At 34.7% G+C, this 12,716-nt stretch overlaps 1 protein-coding gene across 3 annotated transcripts in view; it reads left to right on the forward strand.

Annotated features, from left to right (window-relative positions):
* Positions 1-12,716, forward strand: part of SCAP (SREBF chaperone) — a 92,064-nt gene that overhangs the window by 57,322 nt on the left and 22,026 nt on the right. The window lies entirely within an intron of this gene.

The following is a 12,716-nucleotide window of genomic DNA, read 5'->3' on the forward strand; positions in this document are numbered from 1 at the left end:
GCAATTGGGATTAAGTGACTTGCCCAGGGTCACACAGCTAGGAAGTGTTAAATATCTGAGACCAGATTTGAACTCAGGTCCTCCTGATTTTAGGGCTGCAGCTCTATCCACTGCCACCTGGCTGTCCCTGAGAGAGTATTTTTTAGTCGAATGATAAAACTGCAAGCCAGACTGCCAGAGGTTTAAGAGAACAAGAGAAGAAGAAGTAGAACCTTCTAATGTAGGTGTCTTTTTCAAGGAATTTAGCTGAAGAGAGATGTAGAATGATAGCTAGCGGGAATGGTCAATTCAGTTATGGATTTTTTAAGGTTGAGGAATTAAGGATTAAATCGTGTGTTTATAGTCCTGTAGGGAAATAGTAGAAAGGGAAAAAGCGAAGATTATTGAGATATTGGAAAGGAGATGGATGTTGTATATAGAAGAATTTGCTTTGGCAAGGAAAAGGATTACCTCTTTGTGTAAAAATGGTGCAAAGGAGGAAATAGTAGGGGAAGCTCTCTGAATATTTTGAAATGAGGAGGGAAGAACTGGAAGTTTTTAGCAACTTTTGTTTTGTTTTTGGTCAAGTACCACAAGGAATTATCCTCATTTCAGAGGATCAATTGGGAAGATTTGAGAAGGAAATAAAAGGTTTGGAACACCAATTGTGACTGCTTCTATGTATCGAGTATGTAATCTATTCCTATTGATTTTGATTGGCCTATTTCCTACCTAGTAATTAATTGTTTTGGTCATTGTGACTTTTTTTGGTATGGTTTTAAGTTCGTTATTATTCTGCTTTCTTTTCTGCTTTTTATAATTAATTATTTTGATATTCTTGATCTTTTTCCATATGAATATTTTTGTTTTTTAGTTGATGATTGGGGTTAAGTGACTTGCCCAAAGTTACACAGATAGTAAGTGTTAACTGCCTGAGGTCACATTTAAACTCAGGTCCTACTGATTTCAGCACGGGTGTTCTACCTGCTCTCCATATGTCTCTTATTAATTTTTTTCTGGTTCTCTAAAATACTTTTTGGTAGTTTGGTATAAATAGAAATTAATTGAGATAATATTATCACTATATTGACTTATATTCCCTACACACAATGAATTATTTCTCCAGTAATTCAGATTTGTCTTTTATGTAAATAAGTATTTTGTAGTTTTATTAATATAGTTTCTGTGTCATTAGACTCCCAACTATTTTATATTTTCTATAGTTCTCTTAAATTGAATTTCTCTTTCTGTTTCTTCCTGCTAGATTTTATTGGTAATATACAGAAATATAAATGATTTATGGGGGCTTATTTTATATCTGACAATTCAGCTGAAATTGTTAATCATTTTATTTGGCTTTTTAATTGACTTTCTATGGTTCTCTAAGGAAAACCAAGATGTCTACAAAAAATGATAGTGCTCTTTCAAAAAATGATCATTTTATTTCTTTTTTACCTGTGCTTGTTTTTTTGATTTTGACTCTTTATCTTGCTTTGGAGTGTAAGGGGAGAAAAGAGGCCACTGATAGGATTCTAAATTGTAGGGCTGACACATGGCTGCCTAGGAAGTCTCAGGGATGAAGACAGAAGCCACAGGCTAATGATCTGGCTCCAGGATTAAAACAGGGAAGTCTCTGGGAAATCTCAGAGAGGACAATGCACAGGTAGGTGACTTGGATCCTAAGCTAGGTGCTAGCGGGCAGTGAGGACAGAATTCACTCAAGTAATATATCAGACATCTTAAAAACTGCAGTATTAGTAAAGAAAATTGAAATATCCACAAAGAAACTTCCAAAGAAGATGGATTTATAGGGAAGCATAATCATTAATAATAAATAATAGAAATATATAAAAAAGCAATAGAATTTATTACAAAATATAAATACATCTTAAATATAATATTAAAATAATAGGTATGAGTAATATATTGATATAGATAATAAATATAATGGACATAATAATAAATATTAGATAAAAATATACAAATACAAAATATAAACAATACAAAATATAAATACACACTTTTTTAAAATCGAGAAAAGTACTCAATTAAACTCATTTTATGAGCCAAAGAGAGTCCTCATACTTAAACCAGGGGAAGGATAGGGAAGGATAAAATAAAGAAAGAAAACTGTAGATCAGTATCACTAATGAATATTGATTCAGCCTTTTAAAAACAAAATCCTGACAGAAACACTATAACAAAAGTACCCCCAAAAATTATTCACTCCCAAGTTGGGATTAACACTAGGCATATGAGTTTGGCTTGAACATTAGAAAAACATTTTACATAATCATTCATAGGAAAAGCACCCTAACCCATTATTATTGTGTTAATTGTTACAGCAAAAGTCTTTGACAAAATATAATACTCATTTATACTTTAAAAAATGCACAAAAACCCCTCCAAAAAAAAATCACATGCTATCAAATATAGGCATTGAAGGATATTAAATACAAGTGGAAACATTCGCGCGCCTTTAACATTAAATATAGGATTAAAGGAAACATAACCCCCCCTCCACTTAATTGATATTTATGGAATTTCTAGCAATAACTTTTAAGATAAGAAAGAAATTAAAGGCCTAAAGACAATAGAGGAAGCAAAACTATCCATTTGTTGATATATTTATGAACATCTTAGAAAATCCTAAGCAATCAGCATTTAAACTATTTGCAATAATTAACAGATTCAGTACAGAAGTGAGCTACAGACAACTTTCAACAGTAAATACCATTTATATAAACAAAATGCAGAAAATGCTAATGGGAAGGGCAATCTATCGAAACACACTCTAAATAAATAAAAATTTTGAAATTCCTTGAAAAATAAAGAACAACTTAATCAAGAAGATATTCAGTACTCATGACTAGGACATACCAATAATAAAAATGACTACTACCAAAAGGACATTTTATGGAGCTAAGAAGAACAGTCCATTTGGAGAAACAAAAATTTAGGATATAACTTGAAATCATGAAAAAGGTGAGAATGAAGAGGCAATAACATTTGTAGATTTTGAACTGTATTCTAAAATAATAATCATCTAAATTATTTGGTATTGGTTTAAAAAAATATCTATTTACACCCTTTTCTCCTGTCTGATCAACTGTAAGAAAGTTAAGGAACATACTATAACTGTAAAAATGCTATTTATCAAAACAAAATAAGAATAAATAGCTTAGAAATTGTGGGAAGAAAGTTAAGGACCTGAGTAGAATTTTAGTAAAAAGTTAAAAGGGCAAGCATCTGGTAATTTAGCAATAGCAAGACCATTCTTGTACTTCTTCCTAATTGACTCTTTTTCTAACTTTTTTAGTTGCATGCCCAATTCATTAATATTTTCTTTCTCTTTTATTCAAATAAACACCTAGAGATATAAAATTTCCCCTAAGAACTGCTTTGGCTACATCCCATCAATTTTGGTATGTCTCATTATTGTCATTCTTTTGGATGAAATTATCAATTGTGTCTATGATTTGCTTTTCACCCACTTGTACTTTAGGATTAAATTGTTTAGTTTCCAATTAACTTTTGATTTTTTTTCCCCCTGGCCTTTTATTACATATAGTTTTTATTGTGTCATGATCTGGAAAAGATGCATTTACTATTTCTGCCTTTCTACATTTGATTTTGATTTTTTTATGCCTTAATACATGATCAGTTTTTGTAGGTTTCATGAATTGCTGAGAAAAAATTTATTCCTTTCTGTCTTCATTTAGTTTTCTCCAAAGGTCTATCATTCCTAATTTTTCTAAAATTCTGTTTGCCTTAAGTTCTTTTTTGTTATTTTGTGGTTTGATGTATTTAGTTCTGATAGAGTGAGGTTTATCACTCTAGTTTTTCTGTCTATTTCTTGCAGCTCTCTTAAGTTCTCCCCTAGGAATTTGGTTGCTATATCACTTGGTACATATATTTAATACTGATATTACTTCTTGCCTATGGCACCCTTTAGTAAGGTGTAGTTTCCTTTTTTATCTCTTTTAATTAAATTTATTTTTGCTTTTGCTTGATCTGAGATCAGGATAACTACCTCTGCTTTTTTTATTTCAGCTGAAGCATAATAGATTCTGCTCCAACTTTTTACCCTTACTCTGTATGTATCACTCTGCTTTATATGTGTTTCTTGTAAACAACATATTGTAGGATTCTGGCTTTTAATCCATCTGCTGTGCTCTTCCATTTTATGGAGAGTTCATCCCACTCATATTCACAGTTAAAATGGCTAACCCTGTATTTCCTGCCATCTTATTTTCTTCAAATTATATTTTTCTCTTTCCTTTCCCCCTTTTCCTTCTCACCAGTGTTTAGCTTCTGAACATCACTTTACTCAGTCTGCCCTTCCCTTTTACAGACCCTCCTCCTTTCTTATCTTTCTACATTTGTTTTCCCTTCTATTAGCCCCTCTCTTTCCTTTTCCCTTTCTCCTCCCATTTTCTTGTAGGTTGAGACAAGTTTATCCATCAAACTAAATATGTCTGATATTCTTTGAGTGAGAATCTAATGAGACTAAGGTTTACACAGTGCTCATTCATCCCTTTCCCTTCTTTCTCTCAACTAATAGGTCTTTTTTGCCTCTTCAGGTGATGTATTTTACTCATTTTACCTCCCGTTCTCTCTTTTTACAATGCAATTCCTTTTCTACTCCTATTTTCTTTTTTATATTATCACAGTAAAGTAAAATTATACCTACACCCTCTTAAGTATAGAGGGTGTGCAGTACCCTAATAAAGATACATCTCTCAAGAGTTAAATATATTATCTTCCCACACAAAGATGTAAACAAGTAAACTTAAAAAAAACAGGTTTGGCTTTTTTTCCTTTTTTTTTTTTTTTTTTTTTTAATATATCTTTTTATGCTTCTCTTAAGGTCTATATTTGAAGATCAGATTTTCTTTCAGCTCTGATCTTTTCATTAAAAATAAATGAAAGTCCTTATTTCATTGAATGTCCATCTTTATCCCTGAAAGATAATGCTTAATTTTGCTGGATAGTTGATTCTTGGCTGCAGTCCAAGCTCCTTTGCCCTCTGGAATATCATATTTTAGGCCTTCTAGTCTTTAAAATGGAAGCTGCTAGATCCTTAGGAATCCTGAATATGACTCCTCGATATTTTAATTTTTTACAATATTCCTTAGAATTATTTTGGGGTCTCTTTCAGGAGGTAAATGGCAGATTCTTTCAATGGCTATTTTATCTTCTGGTTCTAGGACATCAGGGTCGTTTTCTTTGATTTCCTGAAACATGCTACATCTAGACTCTTTTTTTCGTTGTGGTTTTCAGGTAGTTCAATAATTCTTAGATTGTCTCTCCAGGATCTGTTTTTCAGTTCAGTTGTTTTTCCAATTAGGTATTTTAAATTTTCTTCCTTCCTTCCTACCTTCCTTCCTTCCATCCATCCATCCATCCATCCATCCATCCATCCATCCATCCATCATTCAATTCCATTTGTCCACTTACTCAATTTTTAGTGAGTTATTTTCAGTTAGCTTTTTTATCTCCTTTTGTATTTGGCCAATTTAACTTTTAAATTACTTATTTTATTCATTTACTTTTTTCCCCCCCATTTCACAAATTCTGTTTTTCAAGAAGTTTTCTTTTTTCATTTCACCAAAGTTGTTTTTAAGAAGTGCTGTTCTTTAGACAATTTCTGTGTTTCCTTTTCCAGAGCTCTTATTTTCTTTCTCCATTTTTCTTCTCTCTTTTAAGATCCTTTTTGAATTCTTCCTAGATGCTCTCTAGCTTTTTGAGTTGGAGACCAACTCATATATCACTTCATCTGGACATTTTGCCTTTTATGTCCTTGGGGTTTGAGGTCTGGTTTGGTCTTTCCTGTCTCCACAAAAGCTATCTATAATCAGAGCTTTTTTTGCTCATTTTTAAAGGTTGAGGTCTGCGCCTAGGGCACAGGGGAGATTGTCCCAAACTTTCTTTACAGGCATCAGTGGGCTTCATGCTGCCCGAGGTCAGTGCTACTTACTGGTTGCTGGGTGGACATGGCCAAGTCTTACTTGTAAATGCTGGGGTTTGGGAGCTCACTCTTTGTCTAATTTAGTTGAGGTGAAGATCTCACAGCTGGTCTGCTGATCAATGCCTTCTGAACCAGGACAAAGTAGCCAAGGCTGCTGTATTTTGGCTAAGAGCCTCCCAATAGATTTCCCCTGTTCGTGGAGGTCTCTCTACCCTGGGTCCCTGTGCTAGGCTGTTTCCCCCCTGCCTGATTGAGACAGACCTTTCTTAAAGTTGTTCCAAAATATTTTCTGCTGGAAATGTTAACCCTCCAAATATTTGTGGGTTCTGTTACTCCAAAACCTATTCAGAGGCTTGATTTGGTGTTGTTGAGGAATGCCAGAAGAGCTTAGACAAAGTTATCCTCCACTGTCTTGGCTCCCTTCCTCCATCCCCTACTTCACAGCAGCTTTTTCTATACCTTAAAATTCCCTATAGGATCCCTTCTCCTCCATCCCCAACTGAGCATTCCCTTTACATTTCACCCAATTGAGGCCATTCAATGAAAGCCCCTCCCTTCTTTTTTATCCCACATCCCTCTGATATTACATCCCATTGTTTTCCCCTTCCCTCAGCCTACTGGTTTTTGTTGCCAAGGTCAATGCTGACTTTCTTCCTGGGTTCTTGATCCTGGCCCTTCTGTCTTCTCTAGCAAGCCGGTCCTGCTGTCACTGCCACTCGCTCTTCTCCATTTATCCCTAGCTAGCTCCTGACTTCTTGTCAGTTGCCCACGTCTCCCCTTTCAGAAATCCTCATTATGTCTGTTGTTTTCTTAACAAACTCCTTGGAAAATCTGTCTTTCCTGACAGCCTTTCTTTCCTCTTCTCTTAACTTCAAAACTTGCAGCCTGACTTTTGACTTTATTCAGCTAAACTTTCTGTTTGTTCATAGTTTTTTTAAATGGGCAAGTCCAGCCTTGCCCTCTTGCCCTCCCTATAGTTCTCTCCCAAGCTTCTGTTTTGTGTGGCACTTTCTGCTCAGCTCCTACCTGTGACCAGCTCCACAGCCTCTTTCTGGGTCTTCTCATGGGTCACACCTACCAACTGAGAGCTCCCCTCATGCTCTGCCCCTGCTCTCCTTCTCACACCAGCTGCTCTCAAGCTGCTTCCAAACTTGCCCTCTTTTGAGCTTGCCTGCTATTGCCCAGGACACACTTCATTCTTAGCTCACACAAACTAACCCTTTATCTAATTTGACTTTTCTACTTGCATTACATCTTTTATACCAATTCCTGTGTTCTTTCAGGTCCCAGTCAAAATTCCACTTTCCCAATCCTTTTTTAATGCTAGTGCCTTCTCTCTGAGATTATCAACAGTTTACCCAGGTTTTCATTGTACAGAAGCGTTTTTGTTTCACCACATTAGACTGTGAGTTCCTGAGAGCAGATACTGAGAATTTTTTTTTTTTAGTTGCCTTTCTTTGTATCCCAGTGCTAAAGCACAGTGCTTGGCACATAGTTACTTTAACAAATGGTAGCTGGCTGAAAACTGGTAAGGCTATCCCTGAAAATATCTAGCATGCAAAGGTTACATGAAGTCTGTGATATCTCCAACTGAATACTTGAATAACACTATGATATTAGTGTCATCTCTGAGTACAAAGAGTAGGCAATAATTGATAAAAATGAGGTCATATAGGCATTCGACTTTCCCTTTTTCATTATCTGAATGTGTGTTTTAGTATTTAACTTTTCTCTTTTCTCCTCATTTATCAGTGCATAGACTGGATTCTATGAAAATACACTGGACCTGTCTATAAGTCTTATACACTTTATACCTGTACCTGAGTTGCAAGGTGTCCTTTGTGAACCCTGTAAATCTGAATTCAATAATACTTTAATTGTACAACTTAAGAGTACCATTACTTATTACGTAGGAATTTTCTCTTTATATCATAGGTTCAAGACTGAACTTGTGATTTCCCTGGTTTTGTGATAACTATGGAGGCTGTGCTGAAATGCAAGTTTGTTGGTCTGTGGGGTAATTCTATTCTACTTATTCTGTTTGTGTAGACAGACTAATCTAGGTTGTGAATAATAAGATAATGATAAAGGTCTTGGATATTCATGAGTGTAAAATGTAGGAATGTAAAATTTTCTGATGTTTATGTTACCCTGTGCCCAATTTCTGTAAGAGAATTTCACATCCTTCGTGACAGCAAAGAACATTCCTTGTGACTTAAATACAGGACAGCAGCTTCTTTTAATCTTGTCTCCAGGCCATTCTTCTTGATCAGGCAGCAGAACAGAATTCTAAATTCTAAATTAATTATTTGTCCAGAGACTTGCATTCTTGTCCAAGCTGTATTGTTTACCAGATGAGCAAGTCAGCTAGACCCCTTTGAGTCTTCATCTTTTCATACCTGTAGAATGAAGGTTGGGTTAAGTTCCACCACCCCCTCCCCCATCTCATTTCATTTTTAACATTCTATGATTCTATAATAAATAGACAAACTTAATTATATAGTAGAAATTCTAGCAAAAATAGAGAGTTGATATAGCTTTTGGTACTGCTATCAACCTAGCCATTTATCTTTTTATAACCCTTTTAGATCTCAGGTACTACTCAATTTGTTGTCTGAGGGGAGAGTACTTTAAAGCAGAAGCGTCAGACAGGACGTCTGAGTATTGCTGAGCAGTACTCCTAAGTGAATCAGATTAAATGTAATTGGGAAATATTTAACAAAATACATAAAAATGCATTAAAACAGAGAGTGTTAGTTAATATATGGTTTTCTAAGTAAGTGTGTGTGTGATCTGCAGGTAGACTTATCTATTTGAGTTTGACACCACTGCCTTACAGAGTTATAAATAGAATATAACTATTTTTCTTATATGTAAGTCTCATGTACACAATTTTGAAACTGGTAATTTTTACCTCAGAGATCTGTGATATTGCTGAGTATAGCCCTTTATATCAGCTTCTTTTAGCCCAAAAGCTGAGACTTTGATTTTCTTGCTCCTTAATTGAAGATCTTTTTGAATTGTTGAGGCCAAACACATTTATCATCCTCATGCAAACTTTTTGATGAATTTCTCTGAACTTAGATAAAACATTTCCCCCCCTGAGGCAATTGGGGTTGAGTGACTTGCCCAGGGTCACACAGCTAGGAAGAGTTAAGTGTTGGAGACCGGATTTGAACTTGGGTCCTCCTGACTTCAGGGCTGTATCTACTCTATCTACTGTACCACCTAGTTGCCCCCGGTAAAGTATTTTCTAAGTACTACATATCTTCCTTCAAAGAGTAGACATTTTTTAATAATAGCTGTTAATTTTCAAAATACATGCAAAGATAGTTTTCAACATTCACCCTTGCAAAACCCTGCATTCCAGGTTTTTCTCTCTTCCTCCCACTTAGCCCCCTCCTCTAGACAGCAAGCAATCCAATATGTTAAAACATGTGCAGTTCTTCTATACATATTTCTACATTTATCATGCTGCACAAAGAAAATCAGATCAAAAAGGGGGGGAAAATGAGAAAAAAAAAAGACAAGCAAACAACAACAAAAAAAGGTGAAACTACTATATTGTGATCTACATTCAGTCTCCACAATCCTTTCCATCATCCGTCTATTGGAATTGTCCTGAATCACCTCATTGTTGACAAGCCACGTTCATCAGAATTGATCATCATATAGTTTTTTGTTGTTGATGTGTATAATGATCCTTCTGGTTCTGCTCATTTCATTCAGCATCAGTTCATTTAAGTCTCTTCAGGCCTCTCTGTATTCATCCTGCTGATCGTTTCTTACAGAACAATAATATTCAATAACATTTATATACCACAATTTATTCAGCCATTCTCCAATTGATGGGCATCCACTCAGTTTCCAGTTCTTTGCTACCACAAAACAACAAACAACCTACAAACATTTTAGCACATTTCCTTCTTTTATGATCTCTTTGGGATACAGACCCAGTAGAGACACTGATGAATCAAAGTGTATGCACAGTTTGATAGCTCTTTAGGCAATGTAAGGAACAGACATTTTTAGTGGGTGGAAAAAAAACTTATAAAGGGGAATTGGGGAGCAAAAGTGGTTTTCACCGAGTGGCATGGTTGAAAAGTAGTAGTTGCTGACTTGCTTCTCAGGTGACAATACAGTTAGTTATTATGCTCATATTGGAAGATTTTCTGGCTAGTTGGTAATTTTCCAGACCTTCTATTCTGAGTTACTAGTCTTTTCCTCATATGTATTTTGTGTCTACTCTGTATTTAATTTTCATAGCTTATAGTTTTTCTGCAGTGGAACGGAAGCTTCTTTAGTGTAAGGACTATCTTTTTCTTTGTGTCTCCAGATTCTAACACTGGTTCGAGAGGAATTTTGCAATGAACTGAATTATGGAGACTCAATGTGAATCAAAGCATAGTATTTTTACCTGTTGTAAAATTATTGCTGAACCAGTGCCCTGGCTCAAAATCACGATATACCAGTTTGTGGGTTTGGCAACTTCTAGGACATTCAGGGCAATTGCCAGTGTACATGGGTATTTGAAATGGAGAGTCAATATTTCTTGCCTAGTATTCTTCCTGGTTTCAAACATATATACTTGATTATTCTGGTTATCAGGTAGGTTGTCAGCATTGCTTATGCTTATTTATAGCTGCATCTTTGCATCAATACTTTGAAATGCAAAGCCTCAGTTATTGACTGTTTTGAAAAAAATATTCATTGACATTTAAAAAAAGACATCTACATTTTCCACTGTGTCTCTTGCTCTATCCACTCCTTTTAGAACCAGTGGGCAAAGTTGCTTGTCACTTCTTGAAAAAAAACAAAACTCCAAAATGAAAACTCCTAGGGACATCAGAGGGTCTAGGTCAAAGAAAATACTGCCAGCAGCCACCTAGAAGGAATTCAGGTATCAAAGGGCCATAATCAGGAACACATGATTAAGCAGCCACCACTATGAAGAAGCAGAGATCAAGGAATATGATATTGTATAAAGCAAAGGCATAGGCTTATAGTCAAGAATAAATTACCTAGCAAAATTGAATATAACTAATGGGGAAGGGAGATGGTGGTGCATGAACTTTAGAATTTAATGAAATAGAGGATGGTAAGCATTCCTATGATAAGAGCTGTCAGAAATTTGAAGTTTGAACACGGGAATTAAGAGAAACAAAGTAAACTTGAGTGAACAATCACAAAGAACTAAACAAAGATAAACTATATTTTAAAAAGGGAAATGATAGATGAAGCCCCTCAGAATTGTTATAATCAGGAGAAACAGTGAATCTAATTAGACAATATTGGGGAATGAATTTGTCATGTCCTGATTAAATTAAAAAGAAGAATGCAAAGCAAGGAATACACTTAGGAGAGGTAAAGGAGTGGAAGTATTGTGATAATTATCTCACATAATCAGGATGTTCAAGTAAACATATTAGACAAACAGTTGAAGTATGAGCTACTTGCCACCTCACTTTCATTTGAATTGATTAAAGGAAGGAATGATACCTACATACACACAAAGTTGGGCAAAATACATTTCACTCAGTAAGGAAGGAGAACTTAAAGGGAGAATACATTAAAAGTAGGATTAGACCTTAGCAAAACAAACCCTATTTAAGGATGTACACAAATATTTATAATTTTTTGAGATAGCAAAAAACAGGTTTTTGAGAGGGTGCCAATAAATTGAGGGCTGAACCTGTTGTGGTATATAAAAATAATGGAATATTATGAAACTGATTCAAAGTGAATTGAACAGAACCAAAATAATTTATTCCATGACAAGTGTAGTAAAGACAAGTGATTTTTTTAAAAGCTATAGAAACTCTGATCAGCATAATGACCAACCATGATTTCTAGAGAGAACTAATTAATGATGGAATGTGCTAATCTTAAGAAAGAATGCAAAGAGAAGGGGAAAACACTAAGAAAGGGGCTAAGAGTGAGGAAGTATGGGGAAAATTATCTCATAATCAAATTATACATGTAAACATCAATACAAACAAGGAGGAGGGGGACTCACACTTAAACCTCATTCTTCTGTGGTTTAAGGAAGAAAGAATACATGTATACACACATTCTGATAAAGAGGTAGTTTAATAATGTGATTTTTAAAAAGTGATTTAATATAAATGTGAAAATATATTTAGAACTGCATATATTTAACCTATATTGAATTACTTGATGTCTAGGGGAGGGAGGAGAAAAGGAAGAGTTTGGAACACAAGATTTTGTAAGGGTAAATGTTGAAAACTGTCTTTGCATATATTTTGAAAAATAAAAAGCTGTTATAAAAAAATAAAAAGTGATTCAATAGAACTCTGTAGTGATAGGATGTGTAGAATAAGTAACCACTAGATTGGTTCATTTATCTCCAGTCCTCTTTATTTTCTTAGAAATATACCTTTGCTGGGATTTTCAGTATCCTTGTTTTGGAAGAGTAAAGCATTGGAGAATAAACATGACAAATTTGAAATCTATTATCTAGTCTCTTCTTGAATTAAATGTTAACCCAAGGATAAATGTTATTTGGATTTTGGTCTGAAAAAATAAAGATAAGTGAAGGTTGAAAAGATTTTGCTCTTTGTTAATATGAGTGCTTTTTAAATGTTTTTTTAGCCAATATTGATTGCTACTAGGATATATACTACTTCTGTCTCCCTCTTTTTAGGTTAAAAATCTTAAATAGCTAACATTTGTTATTACAATTTTGGAGTTAGACTGCAAGTGAGCACTTTTTTATTTAAACAAAAACTGGTCAAGAAAGTTTCTT

Source organism: Sminthopsis crassicaudata, chromosome 1 (assembly GCF_048593235.1).
Source record: "Sminthopsis crassicaudata isolate SCR6 chromosome 1, ASM4859323v1, whole genome shotgun sequence".
In the NCBI taxonomy this organism is placed as follows: Eukaryota; Metazoa; Chordata; class Mammalia; order Dasyuromorphia; family Dasyuridae; genus Sminthopsis; species Sminthopsis crassicaudata.